Source organism: Vanacampus margaritifer, chromosome 1 (genome assembly GCF_051991255.1).
Source record: "Vanacampus margaritifer isolate UIUO_Vmar chromosome 1, RoL_Vmar_1.0, whole genome shotgun sequence".
Classification (NCBI taxonomy): Eukaryota; Metazoa; Chordata; class Actinopteri; order Syngnathiformes; family Syngnathidae; genus Vanacampus; species Vanacampus margaritifer.
In genome coordinates, this window is record NC_135432.1 from 10,104,538 (window position 1) to 10,119,394 (window position 14,857).

Consider the following 14,857-nt stretch of genomic DNA (forward strand, 5'->3'; position numbering starts at 1 on the left):
CCCTGGTATTAATCAGCGTTATACTAAAACACATTTTCCCCAGCTATATTTGAATTTTATTTTATTGAAAATTCTCTGAATTTTGCAACTCAAAGTATCCAACACTTGTGTAGCAAATGACCTTATAGCATTTGGAGACACGGAGCCGGCGTCTACACTAGCGCTATAATTTACAGCTGTTAACACGAGGTGGGAGTCTGGGCGTCCATTTAACTCTGCTCAACGTCTTTATTGCTTCTAGTTCATGATCACCCATCCTAACGGACTGCTTATTGCCTGAAGCATGGAAGAAAAGCACACAGCGATGATGAGAGGACACAAAGGGGCCGTTGGTCCTGTTGGCTATAGCTTGTGTCTGCACGCAGCATGACTCACCTGGGCCTCGCTCACGTCAGCTCAGGCTGGTCTGTTGACGGAACAGCTTTGGTCGACAAGCAGATGAGGTGCTTCTGGCTGCCCCTTTAATTACAGGAATGGTACTTGTTAAAGAAGCTTGAAATTGATAGAAAATATTGTTTTGATAATAAGCAAAAATATATTGGACTCAATCAACATTTTAAAAATCCATCTTGTATAAACAGTGTTTCATAGTATTCAACATTTCTTCTCTACTAATTAAAAATTATATCAATAAATGTTTATTTTCCCATACACAAACAGGCAATTTAGTGCAATAACAGGAATATGTTTTGAAGCAGTTTTTTGAGCTGGCAGTATATACAAGGTTCTAACAACAAAAAAGCATGATCATTTGCAAATTGCATCACTTTTTGTACTTTCAAGTACAGAAAATGCAATTTATCATAAAAAACAAAAGTAATGTTTAACTCTTTGACTGCCAGACGTTTTCAGAAAAGGGATGCCATGGGTGCCAGCCGATTTAAGCATTTTTGAGTGATCTTTCAAGGTCCACAGAAAATTATGTGTTTGGACTATGGAAACACACATACTACCAAATGAAAGATTGGACTCTCATCTTTCATCAGAAAAAAAGTTTGTTTCTACCTTATTCCGTTTTTCAGTAATCAACAATAGAAAATGGTTAGTTTCACCTGTATTGAAAAAACGTTATTTAACGTTTTTGGCAGTCAAAGAGTTATATATATATATATATATATATATATATATATATATATATATATATATATATATATATATATATATATATATATATATATATATATGTGTGTGTGTGTGTATGTGTATATATATATATATACGCGTGCTTTAAAACTGAATTGGAGTATACGGGCAGAACACTTACATCCATGTATTCAATTACTCTAGGGCTGATATGCAGCCAATTACAGCAGTCAAGTATTGGCATTAGGCATCCCTCGTCCACTATATTAGAACTTGAGCACCTCAATTCGCATCAGTGGATATCCGGCACAATTGCGACATGTACCTGGCTAACTAGCTATGACTCCGCTCCGTAGTTATCGTTATCAGGCTTATGCAGAGCTTGCTGATGAGCTGATCATATATCAGCTGTGTTGGGGAAGAGAAACATTCAAAACCTGCAGGACTCCGGCCCTCGAGGACCGAGTTTGCCCATCCCTGCTCTAAAAGGTCCGTAAGTGCATGTAAGTCACATGCAGTGAGAAAGATGGTGTGGCCGCTATAGAGCGCCTCGTTGTCAGCCATGAGTGTATGCAGGACACACGGAGTAAGACAGAAGGGCAGGGAGGGAGGAGAAAATTATTAGAAAGTCTGACTTACCTGTCAATGTGTGGACCAGAGATTCGGGCTGCCATGGTCGCTTTACTGTGCCTTGCCGTCCTGTTGGAAAACACAGCGACAACATATTTAGACTTCAGAGGTTTTAAGCGGATATGATTGCACAACCAAATCGCGGGATGTGCTGGGGTTGTGGCAGCCGCGTCCACTGAAAGGCCCAGAGAGGCCCCAAACGCTATAGACTAGACCTGCCCTGGCACCAAATTGAAGATGTCAGGGATGTGATTTGACCAAAGTGAAATTATCGGAAAATTTAGCAGGGGGGGGGGGGGGCATGACCAAATAATTACATCATGACCAAATGAAAAGTAACTCATATTAGAGCATACCACAAATGTCTTTGTTATAGCAGAAGATGTTATCTGTCGGAGTCATGTGCATACACAATGAACTACTAAAAAAAAAAAAAAAAAAAAAAATCTTTTTTTTTTTGGGGGGGGGGGGGATAAAAAAAGCGGAATTCCGCGAATTAGCGGAAAAATCACATCCCTGAGATGTGCACACTTTTACACCGAACGCACAGCCACCTGTCAACAAAAATAGGGCCCATTGTATTTGGAAGTTAGTCTATATGTCAATTAACAGTACATGCAGTGTATACATATGCACATTCTGATTAGATTGTTTTTGTTTTAATCACTGTTTTCCTTTACAGAGATCACAACGGCCAATGCTGCTCATTTTTCTCTTGCCTCTAATAATTTCAGCCCCATCGCTACTGATACATACTTGCTGTTCTGGCATTAAATCCATTTGAGTTAAAGGTTTCTTGCTACTAATTTTGACTGCCAGGTCAAGTAGTAGAGGGGCCAATTAATTGCAATAATGAAGTCTTGAGTGAGAGATCATGGCCATCTCCAGTGTGTCATTAATCCTTTAAAGAAACCATCACTATTTTTAATGTCCGCCTTTTAACGTGCAGCCAGCTGTTGCAGCATCTAATTTGTCAAAAGAATTAACAAACATCATGCGTACATGATTTCTCCCAGTGCTCTCAGCCATCATTTATTTTCATTTCTTCGTCTTTCCATAAACTCCACATTCAATTTATTGTGATTCCTTTGCCTCCTCATGAGCTTTATATGCTTGTTCTTGTGCATTTTCTCTTTCTCTTGTTGTGTGACCTTGCTAGTAGCTCAAAACATTTGCATCTCAAATTGTCTTTCCCCATTGAAATAAATAGAAATGCTATTAATTCATTACAGATCCATATGGATATACATGGAGACAGTCAAAGCTTCTCAGCAAGCCACAGCAATATTATTTGTTGCTCAGAGGGGAGAAAGAATATATGCCTGTGAATAATGTTATATTATCTGTTGGACCACCATTTGCATTAAAATTCCTATACCTTAAAGGGATATAACAACACAGCGCTTACGTTCTTCGTTAGACCATCTATAGCATTTTGCATCGCGTGCTAATAAATTGACTCTGTAAAGGCACATGGGACCAGATCTGGCTCGCCACATCATTTTATATGGCCCGCGAAGGCAAATCATGTGACATTGACTTCATGTTTCTTGCTAAATACAAAATTGCAAATTGTCTTCACTTTTAATAATGTTGAAATAATGCAAACAATTAGTGTTACCAATCTTTTTTCTTTTCTTTTTAAATATAATTCAATTACAATTTTAAATAAAATACTTGAACAAATGACCAATTGTGGCTCAGTTGGCTAACCAAACCCAGAAAATTGGTGAGCCGTGATTGGTCGATATCTACTTCCCCAGCACAGGTGATGTCATCTTTAGTCGACAGAAAGTGGCAAAATTTGTTTTTAAAGATATTAATTGTTCATGAAAAATAAGGAAGTTATCACATTAATTATGGACAAAATATTATATTCTTACTGTTGAAAATATCTCAATGAGTCAAGTATCCCTTTAACATTGATGCATGTTCCATGAGTCAAGTTTCCATCTCTAGACACGTCCATCACTTCACACAGTGACTCAGTCGTGAATAATTAAGTGTATAAAATGCATTGTCAAAGTATACCGATCTGACACTGCTGCTTTGCAAACTTCAAATATGGACCAACTTGATTCAAACACCAATCGTCCCAACCGCCCTCAGCCCCAACAAAGCGGGCGAAACCTCAGCGCTCTGGTGGCGTGGCCCGTGTCAAATTGCTCATTTGAGCTCTAATCATGTCATTTATCAAAATGCTGCACTGCCATGTCAGTGAGCAGTCGATATGCTAATACGATCCAAGCAGGGACACAGCTTGGATGTTAGTTAGCAATGCACATGCCTCGGGGTGGTAAATGAATGGTGGTTGAACGTCCATCAGCTGGTCTAGAATACGCGGACACACGTCTGTGACCTCCAGGACAAGTTTTTCTTGTTGTGGTTTCCACCTATACAATAATCAAAGCAGGTCACAACCCCACAACACAAACATGCAATAGGCACGTTCTGCATTCGGTTCTTGCTGTTGATTGTGAGCCACTGCTGATGGAGACATTAATCTTGCTTTGATAGAAATATGTCAGTTTCTGCTGGCGGTGATGGATGTGATTTATTGTTCTAGACAAATCTGCCGCTGCTCCTGACAGCTCAATTGTGGCAAGAATGTCCCAAAATGTCACCTGTTGTATAGCGAGTGACCTTCTAATTTTCTAATTCAATTTCTCCACTCTGCCCGCCAGTCGGCTCTGATCACGAAGCAGTAATAACAATTACACATGGTGACTGGCTTCGAAACCTGCAGTCCCCCCACGTTAAATCATGCTCAAGTAGTCTTTTATTAGGCTGCCCGCTTAAATCAATCTAAATCTAAGCATAATAACTCTCTAATCAGGTGCTGAGGAGAATAATAGGTTGTCACGCTCCAGGAAAAATAGGCAATCATGGAATGTTTTCTTTAATTAGGCCGGTTTACGTAGAAGGGCACGGCAGGAGAGTGGGACACATTTATCATAGACAAGGTGGGAAATTACTTCAATTACTCAGGAAGGGGAGAGGGAAGAGACGAACACAAGTCAGACAAGCAAAAGAGCTTCCGGGCAACAAAGAGGGCACAGGGAGGCAAAGAAGGCAGTGAGGAGGTGAAGGAGGAAGTGAGGAAAGATGAAGTGATGAAAATGCTGTTAGGAGGTCAGGTAAAAAAGGGAGTGAGGAGACAATGTGAAGACAGTAAAGGCCAAAGAATAAAGAGGTGAGAAGATGGTGAAAAGTGAAAGGAAGGCTTGAGGAGGCAAGGGAGAAGATGAGGATGCACGAGACATGTAAGGAGACGAGGAAGCAAGTTTGAGGAGACTAAAGATGGGAGGAAAAACTCCTCACTCATTGAAGAAATCCTATTACGGTAAACTGGCTTCTTTTTTTTTTTTTGTCTCTGTGCGAAATCACACAACCAAGTAAATATCTGTCAATCCATCCATTTCCTGAACCGCTTCACTCTCACAAGGGTCGCGGGAGTAAATATTTGTAAGGTCTCTAATTATATAAAACTCTATGAGTATGTTCTAAATTTTGATGGATTGTGAGTTAAGAGTGGGGTCGGGGGTAATTTAATGGCCTATTTTCATGCACAAGGCAAGTCTAACGTTGTTGGCGGAGTTTTCTTTTGGTATTTTCCTGCATTTTTCACAGGTAGAATTGGGCATAAATTGTGCGTTGTGGGATGGAGCACTGCCGACTCCCAGCCAGTTGAGCCTTCATTGCTATTAGAATTTGAGCGGTGGAAGCACACTGGAAGCACACACATACTTTACATTGCAGAAATTGACTTGTTGGTGTCTCTGCATGAAAAGTACATTTATGCAGATAAACTGCAAGTCTCCCCTACGGATTATGTATTCAGCCACGCATGTGACATCAGCAATTGGAGACCGCATTGCAACCCCGTGCGTCCATCTGTGACGCCACACCCTCCAAATAGTGGTGTCGTGTGGTCAAGAGGGTGCTATTAAAATATTTTTAGTCGACCACTAGGTATCGCCAACTAGTAGAACACAGCCAAAGCGCATACATTTTGAAACACGCAAACTACGGTGACTCAGAGAGGCCAAACTTCGCAAGCCTACTACCAACATTTATATTTGGCGCGAGCATCTTGCCAAGCTAGAGCATCTTGGCAGCCGTGGAGAACCCCAACATGCGACGCTGAAAAACCGAGCGAGCTGGAGTTTGCCGGAGCAGCTGACAACAATGGCTAGTGGGAGTTAGCCAACATGCTGCATCGAGTGGTGAAGAGGAATAAAAAATATTTGTCCTCTTTGCGTGTTCCAAAACTTGAAGACAGATTTAATGTAAGAAAAAACACCTTTGCAAAAATGATTTTAATCTAACAGAGATCTCTGGACATCGTGACAGTCTCCAATTCATCCCTTAACAGGTGGAATTCAGAGCGCCGAATGTGCCTCTACCGCGTGTAAAATGGCTTCTTATAGTTAAAACCGACCGCCTCTCTTTCATTTGTAGACAAAACATACTCTCTGGGTACTTTTCCATGAGCGATGGCGAAAACAGAGTCAGGGGTGCGTGTTCGAAACAGATTCTGTTCTCAAGGACCAAATGTGTTTTCCCACAGAGAAGGAACTTCTCGACCAAATAATATGTCCCAGCTTAAGGTCAAATTATACTGAGTTCAACACTACTTGCTATCCACGTCCACAAAACATTTCGACAAGGTTAATATAAAGAATTAAAATGTTAACAATGTATAACAATGGTTAATATATGAAATGAAGTATTAAAAATGTTAATAATATCTAACAGTGGCTAACAAAAGCGGCTAGTCAAATCAAGTAACGACCATCTGCAGGCCCCAGCTGTGGAAGGTAAGCAGCAGTCAAACCATTGGGTCGGACACTAGCTGTAAGCAGGGCTAACTATGTTCACAAAGTTGTGCTTTGGGCATCCGTAGCAGGAAGATGGCGGCAAAACATGTCAGCCTCTTGTAAGGTGAGACTACAGCCATTTAATATAATTAATGATTACTAGACCTACGATTATATTTTAAAAATATATACGTTGATGTGATAGGACATATTTTTTGTGCATATTATTGAAATAAATAGTGTTTTTTTATAATAAATTAATTATTAGTTCACCACTAGATGGTGCTAATTATTAGACACTATGCCTTTAAATTTATTTATTTGAATTTATGAGTGGTTGCTTGGTTATTTTTTATTTTATTTTATTTATTTATTTTGCTTTGGAGCCCTAAATCAGAAAGAATGGCATCGCTGTTGGAGCAAGTCAGGGGACAATTGAGGACTCAAAGACAATTCAAAGGCAGCGAGAAGGTGACACGCTTTATGTCAGAGCTGCGTGTGGACTGTTGAAGGAAGGTGCAAGGAGGCGAGAAGGGATTGAGGAGGCATGAGGGGAGTGCGGAGACAAGTGGGGTGAGGTGTGGAAGGGAGTGACAATAAAGAGGTGAAAGGGGAGGAGGCAATTGAGAGACAGTCAAGAAGTGGGGAAGAAGTAAGGGTGGGAGTGCGCAGGGGACTTACAAATATCTGGGAGAAAAGAATGTGATGACAGGTGTGAGCTCCATCATCATCACCGTCCAATTTTTAAAGGCAATAAATCATGTGGGCTCTCATTTAATGCTATTGATGAACGACCAATTATTTGCCGTCTAATATGGTGAAAAACTATGACCCATAAAGACAGATCTCTTTTTTCCTCCTCCATCAGTGCCCGATGCATCACTGGACACCCGTGATTGATTGGATCCTTAAACTGTTATTACACATTTAATGTAGCACTTTATTATTACCTTAAACAAACCACCTCTAGTGAAGGATATAGTTGTTCTAAGGGGTGACTTAACAAAAGTCTGTAATTTACTTGTTCTCCTGATGTTTCTCCACTTGTACCATAATCTGGATTTATTTTTTATTTTATTTTTTTTAACTTTACCCAGATGGATTTATGTACTGTATTTGTCTTTAACCAGTGGTGAGTATGCTATAGCTAACATTGTACTCAATTAAGAGTATTGTTTCTTAGGAATATTAGATTCACATAAAATAATAAATAATTACATGAAGGTCAGAGTAAGTACCCTGAGTAACTGTTTTTAAAATGCTCCTGATGTTGCAATCATACCGTATACACAATAATTGTAATACAAAACATGCGTGGATTGTAAATAAACATCCAGACTGATTCAACTATATACTAACAGTAGATAATAAACACTAAACCAGAGGGCCCATTTAAATGCACATTAAGTACTGCAGTACAATTTCAGTTTTAGACCTACACACTCGCACAGCCATTGTTACAAGAATACTAACTTACTTTTATTTATTTAATATCAAATCATTTTAGCGGGGGGAAAAGTGGACAACATCTCAATTTGCAATTCGTAATCATCAGCCTACGGTGGTTAGCTGATTAGATTAGGTTTTTAATTAACTTAGCTCCGAACAGTCTACAGAGCTCTTCGAACAACAATGAGCTACTGTTGCTTACTTCACCTCAACGTTTATTTCCAAAATGTCTTTTGAAATTATTTGACGGCTCTTATAATCTCTCCTCAAGGGGGCGTACATTCCCCATACGAACGCCAATGATTTCCTTACTGTGTTTTTCTCCTATGTTGTTGACTGATTTCTAAATAAAGAATTGTTTGTGAAGAAGTCATGTATGTTTGTACTTTTATGGAAAAGTGCGGATGGTTTTCACTGGTGAGTTTGAAAATGTCCGAAGAACTGTCTGTGTTCTCATCACAATGGTTCCTGCTTAAATGTGTCTCTGTTTGTCCTTGAAAGGTCATGGGGGGATCTCAAAAGAGTGAAAGAGTAAAACAGAAGATGAATGATCATACATAAATATTAGCCATCATATTGTTTGATAGATTTTTTTTAATGCAATAACAAGAGGAGTGAAACATAATAGACATCCCCCCTTTTTTAATGAGATAATGATGATAGATTATCTGTTAGACAGGCCATTCATACATTTTGAAAATATTTGAAGCTGATAATTTGATAAACAATTATGAGGGTATTCTTAGCACAGGTTTAAAAAAATAAATAAAAACGGAACATATTTTCAAATGAACAGCATCAGGGTTGTAGTTGTCAATTTTGGCCACAAGAGGTCAGTGTTTCACAGATTATATTTTTACACATGCAGGCCCGTTAAAAACCTAATCAATTACTAGTACTGTATACCTTTGTGTTCTGTGTTAACTCATTACCTTTACAGTTAAACAAATATTTGATTTAAAATAAATTACACAGTTTATCAGTGGAAGTTACCATTAAATGTGAGTTTGAAGTTCAACCAAATTTAATTATCCACCATTTGTTTGTATGGTATCATTCACATACATACAGCTACCGGTACATTCAGCTAAGGAAAGAAAGCCAATAAAAGATTTCTTCATTTGATGTGACATTAATTTCATTATAGTACAGCTGCTTTCTCTGATTGGTGGAGTTAATGCAGTACAGTGCTTTTATTCTCTGGAGTATTATGAAAAAAAAAGTGTCTTAGTCCCATTTCATTTGTCAAGGGGCTACTTAAGAATGAAAGATGCCCCTCGCCCATTTATTTTTCCAAGGACATATGAGCTCATGCTGCCTGGCCTGCTGCCTGGACGTGGAGGAGGAGTTGGACACATTCATTGGGTCCATTACATCACCATTGGCCAATCCACTTCATTCTGACATGAGCTTCTACAAGAGCGACTGTCCATGAGCTTAGCTTGTGGGAATTGGCTCGGGCTAGCCCTCACCTTGTGAAGGCGAATGAAACCTGGGTCACAGGTTCGAAGAGCGTTCCCAAGTCCAAATCCTCCATTGTGTGATGCCACGGTAATCTGGTGCCCTAATGCCTTTGAGGCAAGTGTACCTACCAAGGCACATGTATTTTACAGTAGAAACAATATACACAATATACAATATAAGTACCCCACCTTAAAAAAAAGCAAAGTATTTTTTTAAGGTGGTAATTGTAGAATTTTGAGAATCACTGCTTTAGGATGAGAGTTGTGCTCTTTGTCCCATGATCTCCCATCTCGTAGTTTTTATTATGCCATGTCAGTGTGAGTAGTGTTACATGGAGGGACTTGTACACTTGTAATCATGACAATTGTCTACTTTCAGAAGGAACCAGCACAAACACAGATAAGGTGAAACTTGCTTCAAAAGAGGTAAGAGGCAACATATATTACTGGGCCAAGAGATGCGACACACTTAAAAGACTTCATATAGTTCAGGGCAGGCAACCCCGCTCCCGAAGAAAGACTTTTTAAATAGAGATTTTTTTTAGGTAGTTAATATTCAAATGTAGGTTTTGTTGAAGACAGATAGAGGCCAGCCCACAATGTCTGCCATCCCACGCGCTGAGCAAATCATCAGCAGAGGAATAAATGAGCACGGTTCCATCATTGTTATTCTGTTGTCTCTTACATAATTGACGAAGATTAACTTCCCATCAAGCAAGTCTAATTAAAATCAATCCACCAATAAAGACTTGCAAATTAATGGAGCAATATGATTGGTTCCAGTTTACAGCCTAATGAAGAAATGCACACAAACAAAGTCATTAAGTTGTCAACAAGTCAAAATAAACATCTGGAGGAGAATTCAAGAATCTGCATAAGCTTTCTTTGTGACCTTGGCAATATTTAAATTTCTTGATACTTTCACTTTCTCGACACTATTTCTTATTGAAGAAAGATCAGATAAACATAACAGTACTCCTTTAAAGTTCAAACATTTTCATATCCAAATGCAGCAGCATCCATTTTCTAATAAGACCATTCTCTTTGTAAATGTCGTTCTTTCATACTGGCCAGTGATGCTTGCAGCTTTTAATCACCCCTTTTCACATTTCCTGAAGGACATCTCCATGACATATACGATAGATAATGCTGCCTTTTGATGTAAATCCTGCATCCTAGCCGACTCGAGTACCTGTGAACCTTAGCTTTCATGAAAGTCAAGCGAATAAAAGACGGTGGCTGGGTTTGATGTCACATTAAATCAATGCCTACAGCATAAATGAAGGATGAAAGGCTGAGAGAGAAGCCAACAGAAAGATCGCTGTGTTGTCAGAGTCCAGCAACCGACATTGCCCTGAACAATGGATTTAACACACAAACTCATCTGTGTGTTTTGTTAATTATTTACAGATGAACTGCATCACTTAATACTTATTTTTACACGAGTCATGTAATCAACGTCAGAACAACTCAATGCTCCCCCATTAGAAGGAACAATAAACCCGTGTATCTATCCACCTGCTGCCATTCATGCAGAAATCAAAAGAGACCAGCCCATCCAGTGGGATGTCACCCTTCCATGACTGTGTCTAAGGATTCCAGCCTCCTCTGTTCCACACTCTTGAGAAGCCATCTGCCCTTCGTCCGCTTCTACCAGTCATCAAACCAGGTCACAAGCCAGCCAGGACCGTCCTGTCTCCACTCGGCTGAGCAGTATTCCACAATTAATCGCCGCCGCACTGCTCATCGCCACCCTGAGTAACCTTCAGCAAGGCCCCTGCGAGTCTGCCACCCCCCGTTTGGCCTTAATCTCGGAAGACAATGGGGGGAAAAGGACAGTCGTCCTTGGTTATTGATGACACACTCCCTGTTGTTGAAGAGGAAGAGGTAGACCACTCCCCCTCACCTATTTCAGTATTAGATGTTTTGGGGCACTAGGAGCTGTTGCTTGCTGGGGGGATTTTGTTACAGTCCGTCACAGTTCACAACGACCATCTCACTGACTGGCAGAAGTGGTGACGGCCTTCTATTTAAGGCTCTGTGGATGACTCCCTCATTGCCAGATTGTTCAATGGGCATCCATGCAAGGTTTGCCAACACTTCTCTGTAGATTGATGATCTGTCGCTGACTCTGTCGGCCCTGACCGTCTTGCTCCATCATTCTACCAGTCTTTTGCTTCCAATCTCAAGTTGTGCCTGTGATTGTGATTAAATGGGGTTCTGCTACAACAACAAAGAGTCAGATTCCCTGGCATGATATCTGTCAATTACAGACATCCTGTGGATTGGGAGTTTTTCATGACTCAGTCCTTAAACCAATTCCCAATCTTCAAAGGCTATCCAGATGAAATGTGAATTCAACTACTCTGCATCCAGCTTTTGAAGTGTATCTGGGTTGTGAAGTTAAATGCATGTCACCCGTTTGTCACTGAACGTGTCAAAATTGTTAAAAGTAAATTTTAATTATTGCAGTGGAACTGCACTTACTGTAGGTCCTACACCACACTCTCATGTGTCACAATACCCTAAATGTCAAATCGGATTACTTTTTTTAAGTTAAACAGAATATATATAAACAATAATATTCAAAAATGTCATTTTATACAGCTGCTATTAAGTTTGTGTTTTAAAATTTAATCAGTCTTTTATTAATCTCAGGGGCTGTTAATAGATTTTGAGATATATAGTTGCTAATTTAATACAGTCAAAATTAATCCAGAATGTGTGCATGGAAATTAACAGCATTTAAGTAGCAATTTTTTTAAATTGGTGTAACAAGTTCCTTTTAGAGTTATCTAAGGACATTTACCTCTTGTCTTCAGCCACCTTTTTTGCCCAAATATACTGTAAGTAAATTATGTACAAGCCTTTTCAACGTCAAGCAAACACGCTTATTTGGCCGAATGCTTTTGGACTCACGTTTGTTTTATTATTCACTGTTGTACACCGATAAATCAAGTTTGTTGTTGACGAAAAATCTTGAACTGAAAACTTTTGAAAAATCATGGTTTATACAACTTTTGAAATAACATTTTTATCAGCAAAGCAGTTTCATCACCCATGGCAATGATTACGCGACTTGATTTGTGTGTGTCTCTATTTTGATTTTAGATTTCCTACTGCGGCAAAACCAATAGGCCCTTGAAAGTTGAAAGTGTCTGTTGAGTATTAGTGCAACACTGCAAATACATGGAAAATGTCTGACAATTGCATTGCAGCCTACAACACAGGTCAATGATTCACATGCAGGAGCTTCTAAGGTCAACACCATGTTCAAAATTAGAAACATAGTTCGACAGATGAGAACAGTGTTTCCCACACCATGTTAATACTTGAGCGGGTTGCCCACGTAAACTGTCAAGTGGCAACCACCTAAGAAGTTTTCGAGAAAAAATATTTTATATATATATATATATATATATATATATATATATATATATATATATATATATATATATATATATACACACACACACACACAAACACACATAGATATAACCATACCGCGACCGAATGTACCGCATGTAATGTTAGTTTGCCGTCACTTTATGGATCGTGAGGCTGGAGGGGACGTAGTAACAGGACTGAGAAAAATTCAGAAGATGCGCCAGTTTTTATGCCCAAGCGCACTTGCGGTCTCTAAAAAAAAAAACAAAGCCTTGTGTCTCCATTTATTTGAGGCATTAAGATATTTAAGATATTGAGGCTCAGTGGCATCTCTGAACATAGAGTTCTGAGATGTGTGAATTATTAGATTGTTTCGGAAAATGGTGTTTTCAACTAAGAGTTGTACAGACAGTGAAACACAGCTTGTAAAGTAAATGTGGAACTTTCACAGCATCTGTCCGCCAAGGAAACTGAAACGAATTACACTGGCTTCAGACAGTCTGAGACCATCTAACAGCCATGTTACTTTATTTCTTTTTGTGAAGCTTGAGTGGAAGCTTACACAGTCTGTAATACCATATTAAGCTTACTGTTTGATGTCAAGTACATCAAACATGGAAAATGAAACAAGATACCTTCTGTTCTTCATTCCTGAAAGAAATGACATCCGCGTATAAGCTGTTGATGTTCTGACTGTGTCTTGATTCTGTTTTTACATTTTAACCCTTTCCATTCCTTGAGACACACCTTCTCCAAATCTTAGGAGCTCAAGCACATTTCCTGTACATTTATAAAAATGTTCCAATCCAACTGAAGATCTGATGAATTTTTCCTAAACCTATACGTACCCACTCCTCACCATGACCTGTTCGGACAGTTTTTGTGTCACGTCAATAACAGGATTTCAAACAGAAAAATGAACAGGCTGCAATGAATACACGACATCCTTGACGGTCATCATTACATAAGCCAGAGACAGCGTAAAGAAAAAGGAGAGAACAAAAAGTCTGAACATTGCAATGCCGATGGGCAGAAAAACTGGCACATCTTAATTTTTCAGGCACAGGGCAGCTCTCATGGCCACTCAAAGCAGATGAGGATGATTATAATAGTTGAGGTACCAGTACTCATAGTGTATATTTAATGAATATGCAAAGACTGAAAAACAAAATTTTAAGTATTTTTAACAGCCAGTTGCTCCTAATGCTGCGTCATCAGTAGGTGAATGAGAGTTATGCATCCATCATGCATGTTCTTGTTTTTTGATCAATTTCCTTGGCACCACAGCCACAAAAAGATCAAATGCAAGATGAATCTTCTCATATTTTCTAGTTTAGCCCCTTTGAGTTCATAATGTGTTTTACAGATTTTAAGTATGCATAAATTGTGCTAGCAGAAGCAGTCATGAGGAGCTGCGTGCCAAAGCATGAACAAATAATTTAATATTTTTTGTTTGTTTTGTTTATGATACACTCCTTTGTATTGCATAAAAATGCAAATTATTGAATGTTATTTAAAACATTTGTGCAGTCCATTTGGCCATGTCACGGCAGTTTTGGCAATGGCAGGGAAATGTTAATTTAGCTGGTTTCTTTGGTTTATAATCAATAACAGTGGTAACCAAAACTTTCAAATACAAAATCAATTTTTAGATGATTTTAAAACAGTTAACCTTTTCACTGAAAAAAACAAATTAAGTCTCATACTTTGTAGTTCATTTGAATCACACGTTTTGTAACTTATCGTCACCTTATCGTGGTGGAAGGGTTTGCGTGTCCCAATGATCCTAGGAGCTATGCTGTCTGGGACCAGACAAAGCATAGCTCAAAAGACCCCTTATAATGAGAAAAATAAATGGATTTAGTTTTCTCTTGCTTGGACGCGGGTGACCGAGGCCCCCCTCTGGAGCAAGGCCTGGTGGTGGGGCTTGACGGCGAGCGTCTGGTGACCGGGCCTGTATCCATGGGGCCAGGCCGGGCACAGCCCAAAAAAAGTAACGTGGGTCCCCCTTCCCATGGGCTCACC

General features: G+C 39.3%; 1 long non-coding RNA gene across 6 annotated transcripts in view; it reads right to left on the bottom strand.

Annotated features, from left to right (window-relative positions):
* LOC144057484 (uncharacterized) overlaps nt 1-14,857 on the bottom strand; it is a 196,315-nt gene that overhangs the window by 177,533 nt on the left and 3,925 nt on the right. For all 6 annotated transcript variants that reach the window (XR_013295263.1, XR_013295266.1, XR_013295270.1 and 3 more), the window contains exons 2-3: nt 1,723-1,782; nt 376-459 (exon numbers count right to left, since the gene is read on the bottom strand). This is a non-coding gene — a long non-coding RNA (uncharacterized LOC144057484). The remainder of the gene's footprint in view (nt 1-375; nt 460-1,722; nt 1,783-14,857) is intronic.